This window comes from Elaeis guineensis, chromosome 7, assembly GCF_000442705.2.
Source record: "Elaeis guineensis isolate ETL-2024a chromosome 7, EG11, whole genome shotgun sequence".
Taxonomy (NCBI): domain Eukaryota; kingdom Viridiplantae; phylum Streptophyta; class Magnoliopsida; order Arecales; family Arecaceae; genus Elaeis; species Elaeis guineensis.
The window spans coordinates 7,138,816-7,148,397 of NC_025999.2; positions in this window are offsets into that span (position 1 = coordinate 7,138,816).

The following is a 9,582-nucleotide window of genomic DNA, read 5'->3' on the forward strand; positions in this document are numbered from 1 at the left end:
AACTGAATTACTAAGGCTTCAGTTCTCATTTGCTCTCGCCCAAACCATCCAAACTAAGCATCCTGTGAGTCTGAAAAAAAAAATAAGAAGAAATATGAGCTTCTCCAGCTCAGTAAGAATCACTGCACATGTACATCAAGCCAGTAGATAAAAATAATATTTCTGAAATCAATACAATTTATGAAGACTCATATGTATATAATAACTGAAATATTATCATAAATATGCATTAATAATATGGATCATCATATATCATCAAGTGAAGTCTTCATTCATTGTTGAATTATATGTTGCATCTTTTCACATTTTTGGTTTGTCAATCTTTTATCCCTTTTTGGCTTTGGACTGACCCAGACCATACCTCAATCTCTTTCCAATCCAATTTTTTCTTTCATATAAGCCTTTCAAGGCTGTCCCAGGATGAGCTCCTGCCGGCTGTCCCACGTACGAAAGCCCGTGAGAGGCTGTCCCAGGCATAAGCTCCTGACGGGCTGTCCCAGGCATGAGCTCCTGGCCGGCTGATCCATATGTCGAGGCTAGTCCAAACCATATTCTTTTCATTTAATTCTTGATTTTATCAAATTATTTCAAATTACAGAATGATGAAATTGATAAATCATATCCATAAGACTCATACCATCAATCACAAAATCTTTTCATAATATACTCATATAAAAAAAAAATTCATATAAGCTATATATCAATGTCTCGAGCATAGAAAACTCATCGATTATAAATTCAATATTGCAAACTTAACATATAAGACAACAAATAAATAGCATATATATAGTGATGATCATGTACAGAATTCTTACCTCGATCAATGAGAAATCAAATTCACAGCCTTATAGTCTGAAAATCAAAACCCTACTCGATGTCCCCCTGGTCGTTGGACTGTTCTCCTATCAAACAAATTAATTTAAGCAAATTAATTTTTTAAAAAAAATTATATATTGAGGTTTATCGAAACTCTTACCTATGTCCCCCCTTTTTATTTATTTATTTATTTATTTATTATATATATATTTATATATATATAATTTAATTTTTATTGAGAGAAGAGAGAAGAGGCTTCTTCTTCTCTTCCCCATGATAAAAAAATAGGGGACCCGAGCTCTTCCGAGTGCCTCCCCCCTCATCCGGCCAGGTAGGCCATCTCCGGCCACCCTCCCCGGCAACCTCAACGACGGCGAGGCCACCGTCCCGGTGGCAGCCCCACCCCTCCTTGCTGCCGACGATGGAAGGAGAAAATCAATGCAAACAGGGGTGTCCCTGTTTGAGCCCGAACCGGCACCTCGCCGGCTTCCAAGCACACCGATAGCTGGAGAATCGATTCGAAAAGAAGGGAGAAGGAACATACCTTGTTCCGACAGCCAAAAATAGCTCCGGCTCCCTTCTCTTCCGATCAACGCTCACGGTGCTTCCTTTGAGAAAATCCCACAAATCCCTCAAATTTCTTCGAAATTTTTTTGTTGAAAGATCCTAAGGGAGGAAGGGGGGTCTTTATAGTGAAGGTTTCCTACCCTAGCCGAACTCTTCGAGTCCGATTTCATCGAAAACGGGAAGGAAGAAGACTCCGATTAGGAGTCTTCCTTCTTCTGTAATTTTTTTTTTTTTTGTTGGGCTGCCAAAGGTTTACAGGCCCAAGTAACTGGGCCGTTACAATCTCCCTCCTTAAAATAATTTCATCCTCAAAATTTACATACCTGAGTTTTCGAAGAGTTGTGGATACTTGATCTTCATTTCTGTCTCGAGTTCCATGTAGCCTCTCTCTCACTATGATTGCTCCATTGGATCTTCACATAAGGAATACTTCGATGCCGTAACACCTGATCCTTCTTGTCAACAATCCGTACTGGATATTCTTCATAAGTCAGATCCTTCTGAAGATGCAAGGGTTCATAACTCACCACATGACTTGGATCTGGAATATACTTTCTCAACATTGATACATGAAACACATTATGTACACCAGATAAAGCCGGCGGTAATGCTAACCGATATGCAACCTCTCCAACCCTGTCTAAAATTTCAAAAGGACCAATATACTTTGGATTCAACTTACCACGAACTCCAAATCTCATTACACCCTTAATAGGAGAAACTCTTAGAAAAACATGATCGCCTACTTGAAATTCCAGCTCCCTTCTTCTATTATCAGCGTAGCTCTTTTGCCTGCTCTGAGCTATACGAAGTCGTTCCTGGATCATGTGTACTTTTTTCACTGTCTGTTGCACTATTTCTGTCCCAACAGTTTTCTTTCTCCCACCTCATCCCAACAAATGGGCGATCTACACTTCCTTCCATATAATGCCTCGAAAGGAGCCATCTGAATGCTTGCTTGGTAACTATTATTATAAGCAAACTCAACCAATGATAAGTGATTATCCCATGCTCCACCTAAGTCCATAACACAAGCCCTTAACATATCCTCTAGGATCTGTATGGTTCGTTCTGATTGTCCGTCAGTTTGAGGATGAAAAGCTGTACTGAAATTTAACTTGGTACCAAGGGCTTTATGAAGACTCTTCCAAAACTGAGAAACAAATCTACTATCTCGATCTGACACAATAGTAACTGGTACTCCATGCAGTCGTACTATTTGCTCTATATACAAGCCTGCCAATCTTTCTAAGGAAAGATCAATCCGAAAGGGTAAAAATGTGCTGATTTTGTCAATCGGTCAATAATTACCCATACAACATTATTATTTCGAAGTGTTTTAGGTAACCCAGTCACAAAATCCATAGTAATATGCTTCCATTTCATTGAGGAATAAGAAGAGACTGTAATGGTCCTGCTGATCTTTGATGTTCGGCTTTTACTTGTTGACATACCAAACATTGGGCTACAAATTATGCGATATCCCTTTTCATACCAACCACCAAAAATTTCTTTTCAAATCTTGATACATTTTTGTGCTTCCAGGATGCATGGTGTAAGCCGAACAGTGAGCCTCCTCCAAGATCTCGTCCCTTAATCCTGGAATCTTGGGAACACATAGTCTGTTATCAAACCTCAATGACCCATCCTCATGTGTCCAAAATTTTATCTGTATACCGGATTCCACTGCTTCTATGACCTTTTGTAACTCTGAATCCTCCTTTTGAGCTGCCTTAATCTTTTCAATCAAAGTAGGCTGTAGTACAAGATTTGCAAGCTGAACTTGAGAATCATGTAGTCGTATTTCAATTCTTAATTTCTCCAAATCTAGCAATATAGGCTTTTGTGAGGTAATTAGAGCAGCCAATTCATCAGAAAATTTTCTACTTAGAGCATCAACTACAACATTCACCTTCCCGGAATGATAATTTATTGTCAAGTCATAGTCCTTCAATAGTTCCAACCACCTTTTTGTCTCAAATTTAACTCCTTCTGAGTAAAGATATATTTTAAACTTTTATGATCTGTGAAAATCTCGCAATGCTCTCCATATAAATAATGCCTCCATATTTTTAAAGCAAAAACCATAGCTACTAATTCTAAGTTATGAGTAGGATAATTTCACTCATATGACTTCAATTATGGAGAGGCATAAGCTATCACCTTTCCTTTTTGCATCAAAACACAACCGAGACCTTTACGAGAAGCATCACTATAGATAGTGAAACCTTCTGTCCCGGATGGAATGGTTAAGATTGGAGCAGTCACCAATCATCTTTTTAACTCTTGAAAGCTTTGCTCGCATTCATTTGTCCATTCAAACTTTACTTGTTTCTGTGTAAGACGAGATAGAGGCATGGCAATACAAGAGAAACCTTCCACATACCTTCGATAGTAGCCAGCCAACCCCAAAAAGCTACGTACCTCTGATACATTAGTAGGTCGGCTCCAATCAACTACTGCCTCCACTTTCCTTGGGTCTACTGAAATACCATCCTTGGAGATGACATGTCCGAGGAAAGTAACACTGTTCATCCAAAATTTACATTTTTGTAGCTTTGCATACAGCTTCTTTTTTCTCAGAGTTTGTCATACAATCCTCAATTGTTCTTCATGCTTGAGTGAGCTTTATGAGTAAATCAAAATATTATCAATAAATACAACTACAAATCGATCCAAGTATGATGCAAACACTCGATTCATAAGATCCATAAAGGCTGCCGGTGCATTGGTCAAACCAAATGGCATGACTAAAAACTTATAATGCCCATATCTAGTCCGAAAGGCTGTTTTTGATATATCTCCAGCTGTATCTTCAACTGATGGTAGCCAGAATGAAGATCAATTTTTGAGAAGACCTGTGCCCCTTGCAACTGATCAAACAAATCATCGATTCGTGGTAAAGGATATTTGTTTCGCACTGTTACCTTGTTTAATTCTCGATAGCCTATGCAAAGTCGAAGGCTACCATCTTTCTTCTTCACAAAAAGTACTGGAGCTCCCCAAGGTGATACACTAGGTCTAATAAATCTTTGTCCAACAGCTCTTGTAATTGCTTTTGTAATTCCTTCAATTCTGCTGGAGCCATTCGATAAGGGGCTTTAGAAACTAAACTCATACCAGGGATCAAGTCAACAGAAAACTCAATCTCTCAATCAAGAGGTAGTCCAGGCAGGTCATCTGAAAAAACATCAGCAAATTCCTTCATGATAGGAATATCCTGTAACTTGAGCTTATTATCTTGAGTGTCTAATACAGTGGCTAGAAGTCCTTCACATCCTTTTCTAAGAAATTTCTGGGCATGGATAGCTGAGATGAACTTCTGGTGAAAGAAGGATTTAGTATTCATGAAACTAAACTCTGACTGATCTAAATTTGAAATCTTATTATCTTTTTGAAGCAATCAACTATAGCATGATATGCTGCTAACCAATCCATCCTCAGGATTAGGTCAAAGTCCTTCATCTCTAAGACTAATAAGTCTGCTTTCATCTTCCTATCTTCAATACTCAATATACAATCTTTGCAAATTGAATTAACCAAGATCACCTCTCCACTTGGTGTGCAGACACAAAGATCATTTTCTAAAGGTGTAGGAGATATCTCATCGGTCTTCTTAATAAAACTAGTTGCTATAAAAGAGTGGGTAGCTCCAGGGTCGAATAAAGCATAGACATCGTTGGATGCTATTTTAATCATACCTGTCAGATATTTACATAATATTCATTTATCATTCAGGGCTATATGTCCATATATATCTAAGCATATAATATTTCATGACATATATATAAAAGAACTTTTAGGAGATCGGTTCAATACCTGTCACCACTGAGTTAGAAGCATTAGCATCTTGTTGTGTAAGTGCATAGACTCGTCCTTGGGTCTTTGATTTTTGTTGTCCCGCATCTTGTCTTTGTACATCTTGGGATGCCCGATTTGCGGGGGTATTCTGATAATTTTGAGGCATCTGCTGTCTCTGTGATTCTCCTCCACTGTGGCATACAACTGCTTTGTGGCCATCTCGTCCACATTTGTAACATTGTCCCCCAGGCCATGTGCGATCTCGTTTAAGATGGGATCCTCCACATCTATAACATATAATGCTCCCCTGAGATTGAACTTTACTTTCAATGGCAGTCTGGCTTGGTTTTGGGGTTTTTGGTTTGAAGGCTTTGATACTTTGACCTTGAGAATCAATTGCTCGACCTCTTTTTTTCATACTTTTCTCTCTTGCTGCTTGAGCATCATTGAGTTCTTTTTCTATTATTAAGCATTTATTTACAACTTCTTTATAAGTGGGCAGCTCAAAAACAGTCACTAGTTGTTGGATTCTCTCTCTTAATCTATTTTCAAATTTTCTGGCTCGAACATTTTCCTCAGCTATCAATGCAGGGGCATATCTCGATAATTCTTTAAATTTGGCTGCATATTGAGCAACTGTCATGTGGCCCTGAACCAGTCGATCGAACTCTCAAAATTTCTGGAATCGGATACTCTGGAGAAAATACTTCTCATAGAAGACCTTTCTAAATTCTTCCCATGTAAAAGGTACATCATTTGGTCCCAACTTTTCAATTTCCATCTCCCACCAATCGGCTGCCTCACCTTGTAACATAAAAGTGGCAAAAGTGACCTTATCTTAAGCAGGACATCTCAAAGCATGGAAAATTTTCTCTATTGCTTTTAGCCAGCTTTCAGCTTCCATAGGATTTGAGGTCCCTGAGAATGTCGATGGTGCATACTTTTTGAAATCTAATAAATTGATTTGATGTTCATACTGGTTTTTAGCTCCTTGTTGCTGCTGGGACTGTCGCTCCTGAAATATTTGTTGTATGATCTGCTGTTGTTGTTCTTGCTGTACCTCTAATATCTTCCTCATATCTTCCCTTGCAGCCACTTGTTGTTAAACCAGTACTTGCATTAACTGAGCTGCAGTAACTTATTCCCCAAATTGAATTTCAGGTTCTCCTGGAGTTTCTTCCCCGGGAGTGACCTCTGCAGGCTCAGTAGGATGTTCATGTTGTGGTGCATCATCATCCGATGAGGGTGGAGCATTTTCTTGTTGCATAGCTGGCTCCCAAGCATTAGAGCCATCCGCAAATCGAGTAGGTCTCCGATTTCGCCCACGCTCAATCCCTCGTGCCATGACAACCTACACAGTTTCACTTTAGTCAGAAACTTAAGAAAAAATATCTCATATTAGTCAATTTCCATCTAAAAGTCTACCCATATATTCTTTCTCTGAAATGAATCTTAGGATTCCTAAACCTAGGCTCTGATACCACTCTGTCACAACCCAAACCCAGCACCTGAGTTGGGCACGTGACACGGCCACACAAACCCTAGAGCAGCGCCCTGAGGATCATGTAAGGCCTAATAATTTAACACTTCAAAATTTTAAATAACCAAGTAAATACCAAATCAATCAACCGAGTCACAACTTCAAATCAAATGTAAACTTGTTCAATACAATTATTCAAATGTTCATTGGTATCAGAGAATTTAAGCTAACTGAATTACTAAGGCTTCAATTCTCATTTGCTCTAGCCCAAACCATCCAAACTAAGCATCCTGTGAGTCTGAAAAAAAAATAAGAAGGAAATATGAGCTTCTCCAGCTCAGTAAGAATCACTGCACATGTACATCAAGCCAGTAGATAAAAATAATATTTCTGAAATCAATACAATTTATGAAGACTCATATGTATATAATAACTAAAATATTATCATAAATATACATTTAATAATATGGATCATCATATATCATCAAGTGAAGTCTTCATTCATTGTTGAATTATATGTTGCATCTTTTCACATTTTCGGTTTGTCAATCTTTTATCCCTTTTTGGCTTTGGACTGACCCAGACCATACCTCAATATCTTTTCAATCCAATTTTTTCTTTCATATAAGCCTTTCAAGGCTGTCCCAGGATGAGCTCCTAGCCGGCTGTCCCACGTACGAAAGCCCGTGAGAGGCTGTCCCAGGCATAAGCTCCTGACGGGCTGTCCCAGGCATGAGCTCCTGGCCGACTGATCCATATGTCGAGGCTAGTCCAAACCATATCCTTTTCATTTAATTTTTGATTTTATCAAATTATTTCAAATTACAGAATGATGAATTGATAAATCATATCCATAAGACTCATACCATCAATCACAAAATCTTTTCATAATATACTCATATAAAAAAAAATTTCATATAAGCTATATATCAATGTCTCGAACATAGAAAACTCATCGATTATAAATTCAATATTGCAAACTTAACAGATAAGACCAACAAATAAATAGCATATATATAGTGATGATCATGTACAGAATTCTTACCTCGATCAATGAGAAATCAAATTCACAACCTTATAGTCTGAAAATCAAAACCCTACTCGATGTCCCCCTAGTCGTTGGACTGTTCTCCTATCAAATAAATTAATTTAAGCAAATTATTTTTTTTAAAAAAAATTAGATATTGAGGTTTATCAAAACTCTTACCTATGTCCCTCTCTTTTTTTATTTATTTATTTATTTATTTATTTATTTATTATATATTATATATATATATAATTTAATTTTTATTTAGAGAAGAGAGAAGAGGCTTCTTCTTCTCTTCCCCATGATAAAAAAACAGGGGACCCGAGCTCTTCCCGAGCACCTCCCCCCTCATCCGACCAGGTAGGCCATCACCGGCCACTCTCCTCGGCAACCTCAACGACAGTGAGGCCACCGTCCCGGTGGCAGCCCCACCCCTCCTTGCTGCCGGCGATGGAAGGAGAAAATCAATGCAAACAGGGGTGTCCCTGTTTGAGCCCGAACCGGCACCTCGCCGGCTTCCAAGCACACCGATGGTCGGAGAATCGATTCGAAAAGAAGGGAGAAGGAACATACCTTGTTCTGGCGGCCAAAAACAGCTCCGACGGCCCTTCTCTTCCGATCAACGCTCACGGTGCTTCCTTTGAGAAAATCCCACAAATCCCTCAAATTTCTTTGAAATTTTTTTGTTGAAAGATCCTAAGGGAGGAAGGGGGGTCTTTATAGTGAAGGTTTCCTACCCTAGTCGGACTCTTCGAGTCCGATTTCATCAGAAACGGGAAGGAAAAAGACTCCGATTAGGAGTCTTCCTTCTTCTATAATTTTTTTTTTTTTTTTGTTGTTGGGCTACCAAAGGTTTACAGGCCCAAGTGTTGCCCAGCTATGCAACCCAAGAGGGGGGGGTGAATTGGGTTTTAAAAAATTTAAGCTTAACTAATTACTTATGAAAAGTATTTGTTAAAAGCTTGATGAATGAGGAGAAATGCTTTAGTTCAAGATTAATTACCTAAAGCAAGAATGCAAGGATATAATAAAGAAATAAAGAGAAACAATAAAGCACACCACAAACACAAGGATTTATAGTGGTTCGATGCCAACCTTGCACCTACATCCACTCCCCAAGCTCCTACTTGGGAATTCCAATCCACTATACTTGTATTCAACCCGAATACAAACGTCGGAAACTCCGACACTAGCTATCCCAAGCTAGTCCACTTGTTTTTCGGGTACAAGCCAACCCAATACACTCCGATTTCAGGTTCGGATCAACCTTCCCTTATTTTGGAAACCCTCCAAAAACAAGAACAATTACTCACAAAGAGTAAGACAGTTTAGAGCATAAATAAGTACAAGAATAGCTCCTTAAATGAGCGAATATAACATTAAATGTACTTTACTCAAATGAAGAATCCCCTTTCTTTTTATTTCCTCAAGATGGATGAAGAGTTGAATGAACGCTTGAGGAATAGGTGAGCTTTGATTGAAGACTTCTTGAAGGCTTTGAAAGAGCTCTTGATCAGGGTTGAAAAGTTGGCTTGAAAAACCCTCTCTTTGAATGCTCTTGAATGCCCTTTTGAACGCTCTTGCTTTTCTCTTTCAAAATCTCTTGTATGTCTCTTGTGTATATTGTAGATCCCCTTTTTGTTTTTCACTTTTTGAAACCTTTTATAGCTTTAAGAAACAAGGAAAAATATTTTAGGCAGAAAAAGAGCCGTTAGAGCATTTAACGTGAGCATTAAAGGCAACTAAAATGGGCAAAAAACTAGCCGTTGCGGACAATTTCCGTCGCAGGGGTCGACTCATGAGTCGACTCATGCTTCAGGGGTCGACTCATGAGTCGACCTCTGTTGCAAAAATCAGAGATTTGGGTTTCTGGATATTTTGGCCCAAAACA